Source organism: Talpa europaea (assembly GCF_964194135.1).
Source record: "Talpa europaea genome assembly, chromosome: 15".
In the NCBI taxonomy this organism is placed as follows: domain Eukaryota; kingdom Metazoa; phylum Chordata; class Mammalia; order Eulipotyphla; family Talpidae; genus Talpa; species Talpa europaea.
Window position 1 is genome coordinate 68536065 of NC_140083.1, and position 8477 is coordinate 68544541.

Sequence of the window (8477 nt, forward strand, 5' to 3'; positions counted from 1 at the left end):
CTGAATCCTCTCACCCCCCATGCCTCTGGTCTGTTCCCCGGTTCTTGTATGCATAAATAAATCAATCTTTAAAAAAAATATAAATTTATTCATTTTATTATAAATTACTAGTTGATTCCTCAGAAAAAACTTGAAAACAAACAGTATGATAGTGAAGATGTTATAGCAAATCCATAAATCACATTCACTCAGCCATATGTGTGCAAGAATATTTAATGGCATGGAAACCTACATACAAATATTGTTAGGCAAATAAAAGCAGATTTTGAAATATTATACAAAAATAATCCAATTTTATTTTTCAAAAGGTGCAGAAAACATCTGGAAAGTTAGAAATAAAAATGTTAAAAATTGAAACTTCTTACTATTTTTGGTGAAGTTCTTAATTTCCCAAAATTTTATAACAAACACTTATATTTTATCATCAGAAGAAATTACATAAACAAAATAATACCGTTATCACCAATATATGGAGTGATGTGGGTGCTTTTACTGGTCAGTGAGCTGATATTTACTGCCTAGAAAACTGTTCTATGTACCAGGACTTAGCAATAAAGATTCATAGGTAAAGAACTGGGAAAATGCATATTAACAACTAAGGAAACATCAAACATATAATGAAACGTCCCTAATTAAACTTCCCCAACATTGACATTCACATCACCTTCCTACTGAAAACAAAACAAAACAAAGTTAAAAAATAACATCTACAGGACCTCCCTGGTAGCAAAGGGTTTAAGTCTCAGCACTATGAAGATAGCAGCAGCCACTGCAGCATGCAGCATGAGTTCAATGCCTGGCCAGGGAGCTCACCCACATGGCAGAGCAGACCTCTCCTGACTCAACTCGTCCACTGCTCCCCTCAGCACTGTATTTCAGTAGATCTGCCTGTTCTGCTTCCCCACTCTGTCTCTGGTGAATCATCCCACCACCCCCAAATCCCCTATCCCCAAACCCGATTCTTGACTATACCAGACAGACCTGATTTCCACAAATACACATGTCAGGCCTTGGTCCAAATGGTAAGCAAATTATTTGTTCCAAGTTGTAAATAAAATTAAAAAGCCCTCTGTTGCTTTTTATGAGTTTTAGCTATCTCAGTTACTACCCATCAGATCATCTAAATCACCTTATCTATTTGCCTGTCTATTTATTTATGCATCCAACAACTGGGGTACAGGCCAGAGATGCAGGGGGTGAAAGGATCCACCACAGACAGAGTGGGGAGCAGAACAGGCAGACTGACTGCAATACACTGCTGAAGGGAGCAGCAGGCAAGAAAAGAGAGGTCTGCCTAGCCATGTGGGTAGCTCCCTGGCCAGCCGGGGATTGAACTTGTGCTGCAGAGTCTGCGGATTGCTTCATAGTGCGGTGCTTAACCCCTTGTGCCACCAGGGAGGCCCCTGCAATACATTTAAATGAAAAACAATCATACGTTTTTTCTTATGAATTAAGAAGACAAAAACAGTATTGGTGAAGCAGTGTGTGGTGCATGTGGTGGGGGATGTACTGTTAGTAGATCTTCGATCCCCATGTGGGTCACCTCCCTGGCCAGGGATCGAACTCATGCTGCAGAGGCTGCGGATAGCTTCATAGTGCTGACACTTGAACCGCTCGCACCACCAGGGAGGACCCTAATATATATTTCATGAAATGATGGTGAGATTAAATGGTAGTGTTTTTTTCATTAATACTCTTTTTTTTTTAATATTTATTTCTTTATGCATACAAGGCCTGGGGTACAGGCCAGAGGTGGAGGGTGGGGTAAGAGTATTCACCAGAGACATAGTGGGGAGCAGAACAGCAGATTGACTGAAATATACTGCTGAGGGGAGCAGCGGCCCAGAGAGAGGAGGTCTGCTGAGCCAGGTGGTTAGCTCCCTGGCCAGGGATTGAACTCACGTTGCAGCGGCTGCGGACTGCTTCATAGGTATTGTCTTAACCCTTTGTGCCACCAGGGAGGCCCCAAAATGTTATTGTTTTATTTTAAGTCACAGTCTGAGAATCATTGACCAGGATGACTTGGCATTTTCATGTTTCTCTTGGAGAATTAAGGTGAATTTAAAAACAAAGCCCTTTCATTCTTCTCAAAGAAGCAGTCTCTCTGCTCGTGGTGGGGGCAGCTGGGGCATCCTCACTTTGAAGAAGGCGAGAAGTGATTTGGTGGACCTGAACAAGCGGAGGAAATGCTTCTCCAGCAACCAACCACGTGATCCACACTCAGGACCAGGGGACCATCCAGAAGGACGAGGAGAGGAGGACATTGACAAGGTGACAGGCAGGCTCAAAGGCCAGTTTAAAACCTACCAGGGCTGCAGGGCCATTAGCATGATGGGCTTGTCAGATGGACTGGCCAAGACCCAAACATAGTCTCAAGGAACTTCTGAAGGGGAGATCAGGAATGTGAATATTTTTCATAAATAGTGAAAAGCCAAAAGCAACAACAACAAGGGAAATTGCTAGCTTTATTCTATAAACTGATATGCTCAGAAGATGTTTGTAATCAGAATAGCCTATTTTCTTGATTTTCCCCAAAGGCAAGGATTAAAAAAAAAATGTTTCAATGTCTAAATTGTCTTATCTAAAAGACTAATCTTTAACCTCTAGCCTAGAGTAAAGAAAGCAAGATAGTTTTCCTTTCCTGCAAAGGTATAATTTGCAGCTGATAAGAACTGGTAAGGTCAGTTTATTGATGTGGATACCAATGTTTTGTAAGACTTGCATTCTTAGATAACAAATTCTTGAAAGTATTCAAAAGGTCATTAAAAAGATGTCCTTCCTGACATTTACTCTTTGAACTAAACTGTATGACTTCTGTTGAGATTTAGAAGCTCCAAGTTTATTTTTGTTGTTTCAAAACTAGTGGCAGAAGTTACAAGTTTGTTTTTTTTTTTTAAGACTTATCTTTATTCATGTATGCATACAAGAACTGGGATGCAGGCCAGAGGTTGGGGGGAGGGGGGAATGTGGATATTCACAAGACAGAGTGGGGAACAGAACAGGCAGATCTACTGAAATACACTGCTGAGGGGAGCAGTGGGCGAGACAGGAGAGGTCTGCTGCCCATTTGGGTCAGCTCCCTGGATGGGGATTGAACTTGTGGTGCAGTGGCTGGAGATAGCTTGATAGTGCTGAGACAACCCCTTGGACCACCAGGGAGGCCCAATTTCCAGGTACTCTTTTTTTTTTTTTTGGCTGAGTTTCCACTATTTCAAGCGCATCCTGTATACAAACTAATATATCATTTCTTACCTTTGAAGAAATTAATAGTAGTTTTCTAAACTTAATCTTTTAGTCTGTTTTTTCAAGTTCCTTCATTCTGTTTGGCTTTTAATCTCATACTCCATATCATATAAAGCATATATATATCATAAAAAGCGTGAAATTATTTTTAGATTTTTAATCTTATCTTTTGAACATATTTAGGGATTATGCTTTCTCAATTCTCTCAGTATTTTCACTTTCTCTAGTTTGGGGCTCAACTTCTGCAAGTTAAATTCCTCACTTTTCTTTCTTGTTTTGTTTTTAAAGATTTATTTATTTTTACACAAGAACTAGGGTACAGGCCAGAGGCACGGGAGAGGGAGAGAATTCACCAGAGACAGAGCGGGGAGCAGAACAGGCAGACGGACTGAAGTATATACTGTTGAGGGGAGCAGCAGGCAAGATAGGAGAGGTCTACTGTGCCATGTGGGCATCTCCCTGGCCAACGGTGAATTGAACCCATGCTGCAGAGAGGCTGCAGACAGCTTCCCAGCGCTGCGCTCAACCCGGTTTCTTGAATGAGAGTCTGTGTCTCGTTGCAATCTGGTTTTTGCCCTAGCCTTTCTTTTTAAAGATTTATTTTTTTAATAGAAGCACTGGGTACAGTCTTAAGTGCGGGAGGGTGAGAGAATTCACTAGAGCCAGAGTGGGGAGCAGAACAGGCAGAGGAACCGAGGTACCCTGCTGGGGGGAGCAGCGGGCGGCAGGAGAGGTCTGTGCGCCATGTGGGACCCTCGCCCAGGCAGCCGGGGATCGAACCGGTCCTACAGAGGCTGCTGGCAGCTTCGCAACCCAGCGCTTAACCGCCGCGCCACTGGGGAGGTCCCTGCCCTGGCCTTTCATAATGGAATTCTCAGGGTCTGCTCCAGGAAAGGCTCCCAGGGCAGGAGGAAGAAGTTAAGTGTGCCTCCAAGCCAGGCTTCTTCAATCTCAGCCTGTATCTGAATCACCTGGGAAGTTTGTTTACACAGGATGGCAGGGCCGCCATCTTTGATTCTGTGGGTCTTGTTTGGAGTTCCACACATTTTTTTCTTATCTAACTAGTTCCCGGGTGCTACAGATGCTGCTTGGAGGCCATACCTTTGAGAACCAATGGAATAAAGTGTTGTAACAGGGCAAAGATTTATGGCTTCTCTTCACCCCCCTACCAATACTTCTGTTTTTGCTTTTTTACTAAAAGTAAAACAAGATTGCTTTGGAGTACTTCTTCCTAGTTTCCAACTAAAGGGAGAATGGGGGAGATTGGGCATTGAATAGGAGATGGGTAAAACAAAGAGTGCGGCGGTTGGAGACAGGTTCTCCCACCTCCTGCAGATAATCAGCAGTTAATGTCTGGCTCTTTGCTAGAATTCATTCAAGTATCTGACTGAGATACTGAGATACTGAGATATCTGAAGGTAGCAGTGTAGAAACTTAGCTTTCAGTTACTCCCAAATGTTAAATGCAATTAAATAGACAGTCTATAAAACAAACTAAAACTACAGCTGCAAAATACGCATCCTTAAGTGTATCAAGCTATTAAACTGTTGCTAGCGCTTTATGTCTCCTGTTTTTACTAGTTCACAAAGTGAAGCAGGGAAACTTTCTCAGGTAATTGGAAATTCATCTGAATTTGGGGGGGCACCTTCCCTGCTCTAAAACACCTAAAGCGCAGTTCACAAATCATTATCCATGTCCACACATAGAGTTTGGGGGGAAATGGAATTTTAAGGCAACCTTATGAAGACACAATCCTTGAGGCGTGCTTCATAAATTTTTCCAATGGACTTGACGAAGTCTTGATTATTTTAATGCAGAGCAGATGAGGAGTTAGCCTATTAATTCACGGATAGGTCTACGCCCACTCACCTTATCCCTTTAATCATTAGTCATTTACATTAAAATAGGCGGCAGATTGGCTTTTCTGGAGTTCTGGAGGACAGGACGGAAATTTTGATGTTAATTCCTTTCTTCACCACGCTTTGTTGGAGCTCAGGTTTTCTAGTTGTTTTTCCAGGGTCTGTGCTGTAATTTGAACATCACCTTCCGCCCAAACCCAAAGATCTTGGAGGAGCTTCAAGCTGTGACCAGACTTCCAATGGACTCCTCAAAGAGTTTGAACCCAACCTTGAGCCCTGAGTCTTCTCAGATGTGCACTGAAGATAGTTCCCAGGAAGATTCAGGTAAGCTAGAGGGTGCATCCTTGACTAGGGGTTCGGGAAGAGCGAAGAGGCTCCCTTCCTTTCTTATATTGATGGCAGTCTTTTTTTTTCTTTTTAATGTTTGCTTTTTTATATTTTTGACTTCAGTCTTGTAAAAAGCAAGAAAAGAAGGGCCAGGACTTGTTGGTCCTTCCAATTAAAAATAAAATGATTTCTCAATCGATAAGGGGGAAAAACGAGGGGTGGGGGATTGTATTATTTGCTTACTATGCTCGGGAATACTTGGATCTCTTAAATCCAGTTTGTGGGAGAAAGCAACTGAAATTCCCCCCAGAACTTGGCTCAGAGCATCTGCGATGTTTTTCCCCTATCCACCAAGAAAGTTAGAAAGGGACAAAAGACAAGATCTAAAGTTCAATTTCACCTAAAGGCTTTCTTAATCTCGCCCAACTTCTGGGGGTTGGCTTTTCAGCGAAATTTACCCTTTAGGAATGTTAATAAATGGGGAAATGGCTCTTCAGAGGAAATTGAAGGAAGGGGGTAGTTTCATAAAAGCCAGTGAATGTTCTCTATAATGTAAATTTGCAGGGTGTAAGCTGGAGGGCTGCTTTTTTTAGAAAATGCGCGCCAAAAATATTGCCTCGGTTCTGTGGATTTCTTAGAGTCTAAGCCAGTTTGGGGTTTGCTCTGAACCAATCGCCATGTTCGAACCCCTGGTTAATGGCAGGGTTGGGTGGTGTAGGGTGCTGTTTGGGTGGTCTGGAGCCCACAGCCCCAACTACCCAGTGGAAGGCTATGAAGCTGCGTCAGCTGCATTGCATCCCATCCGGCCACAGTACAGGCAGGTTGAGGAAGGAACCCTGGTCGATAGATAAGAGAGAATGAAGGTGGAGGGAATTAATGAAGAGAATATTTTTATAATAAACTTTGGGTGTGTCCAAGGTTTTTGTGCTTTTCCTTTGATGTGTCTGACGATTCCACAACCAGGGATCAAAGTCCTAGAAGCTGAATGGATACTGACTTAATTGAATACTTTCACACACAGGGAAAAAATTAATGTTAACTGTCTTAGTGTAGGAGGTGTGTGTTTATGCATAATAGTTGCGATAGGAAGAGGCAAAAGTGAGTGGTCGATTTCCAAAAATACTGAGTTTGAACAGAAAAATCTGATACCGTGAAAAAGCTCAGTTTAGCTGCAGAGGATGATAACTTCTTCCTGTCCTAGTTCTGCTTACCAATGCAACTTTGGGAGGAGACTTGTATTTTGATTTTTTTTCTTTCTTTGTTTGTCATAGGCTGCGTTGTTGATGTTTTTTGTCGCCCTCCTGCCCCCCTGCAAAAGAAACTAACCGGTCTGTTTATAATTGTCATAAAGATAAACTAAAATTTGTTCACCAGAACATTTTGACTTGTATTGTAATGCATTATGTCCTCAAATTTTCTGCCCATTGTTTTCCCATTTGGTACATACTCTACTCCCCGGTACCTTTTGACCAGGAGGTGGTGGGGGAATCTCTAATATTGAAGCAAGTGATTACAAGAAGAGGTTTTGTTTGTTTTTTTGGACAGTGGACCATTAGCCATCATAGTGGCTTTTGGGAGCACAGTAGGTGAGGTTCATGCTGTCATATAAATGATCTGGCACCTAAAGAAGAACCCGTTGTGGTTCTCTGGCTTGAGAGCAGACTGACCAAATATGAGGGGGGTAACTTCTGCAAAATACAATCCCCCTTAATGGATCTTCATTTTCAATTTTCTTTCAGCTACTTCTCAACCCGTCTCAGAAGGATTAATAAAGAATCTCAGTAACTTGACTCTCAACCCTAATATCACACTTCCATCCCCTCTACCAGAATATCCATCCCAACAGCAGAATCAAGAAAATACCCTACAGGGCACACCCTACAAGAGGCGGGGAGTAAGGACACTGCTGTCTGTGAGGAAAGAACTGAGGGAAAGGATGGTAAAAATCAGATACCAATATCTTAACCGATTTTCTCTGGTAAGTTGGTGTGGGCAGGCATTTTGAAGATTCTCCAACTCCTCTCAAGTATTAGAGGTGTAATATTAGTATTTTAACTCTTTCTTAATTGTTCTCAATATTTTATTTTTCTTTCCATGAAGCTGCAGGAAGAAATACGGAGGAAGGAAATGGAGGTAAATAAAACATTTTTTTTGACTACACTCGTGGGTTGGTGTCAGGTTTTTTTTTCCTTTTGTTTGGTCGATACTTTTGGAGAGGAGAGGGCTTGGACTTGCTGGATCTCTGGAGTTAAGTCAGTTTGTTAAACTGCTTTTTTAGATTCACAACAAAGTTGGGGAAATTGAGTGCAGGGTTCCCCTATATTCCCCCACCCTACACACTCCACCCTCCCACTAATTAGCATCCCACACCAGAGTGTTAGTTCCAATTGGTGACTTACATTGACACACCCTCACCTGGAAATTTGTAGTTTTCATTAAGGTTCAGTCTTGTTTGTGTTTGGACTTTTTCATGTGCTATAACAAACACAATCTTCATGATACTATTAGAAAGAGGACAAACACCTGAACAGAGTGGCCAGCAGCTGAATGAGTCAACTCCTGATTATGACATTCAGGGAAATGACACTAAAATGCATTTTTTTAAGATTTATTGATTTATTTATACAAGCACTGGGGTACAGTCAGAAGCGCAGGAGGGTGAGAGAATTCACCAGAGCCAGAGCGGGGAGCAGAACAGGTAGACAGACGAAATACACTGCTGAGGGGAGTAGCAGGCGCTGCAGGAGAGGTCTGCGTGCCACGTGGGACCCTCACTGGCAGTCGGGGATCTAACCGGTGCTGCAGAGGCTGCGGGCAGCTTCGTAGCCCAGAGCTCAAGCGCTGTGCCATCAGGGGAGGTCCTAAAATACATTTTTATTGATAATCAGCCACTGTTGCTATTACAAAAATAACACAATCTGGCATTCTTTGATACCCATGTATTTTAAACAAAGTAATGTTGATTAACATTTTCTTTTTAAAAAAAAAAATTTATTTATGGGCCTCCCTGTTGGCATAAGGGGTTAAGATACAACCTATGAAGCTGTC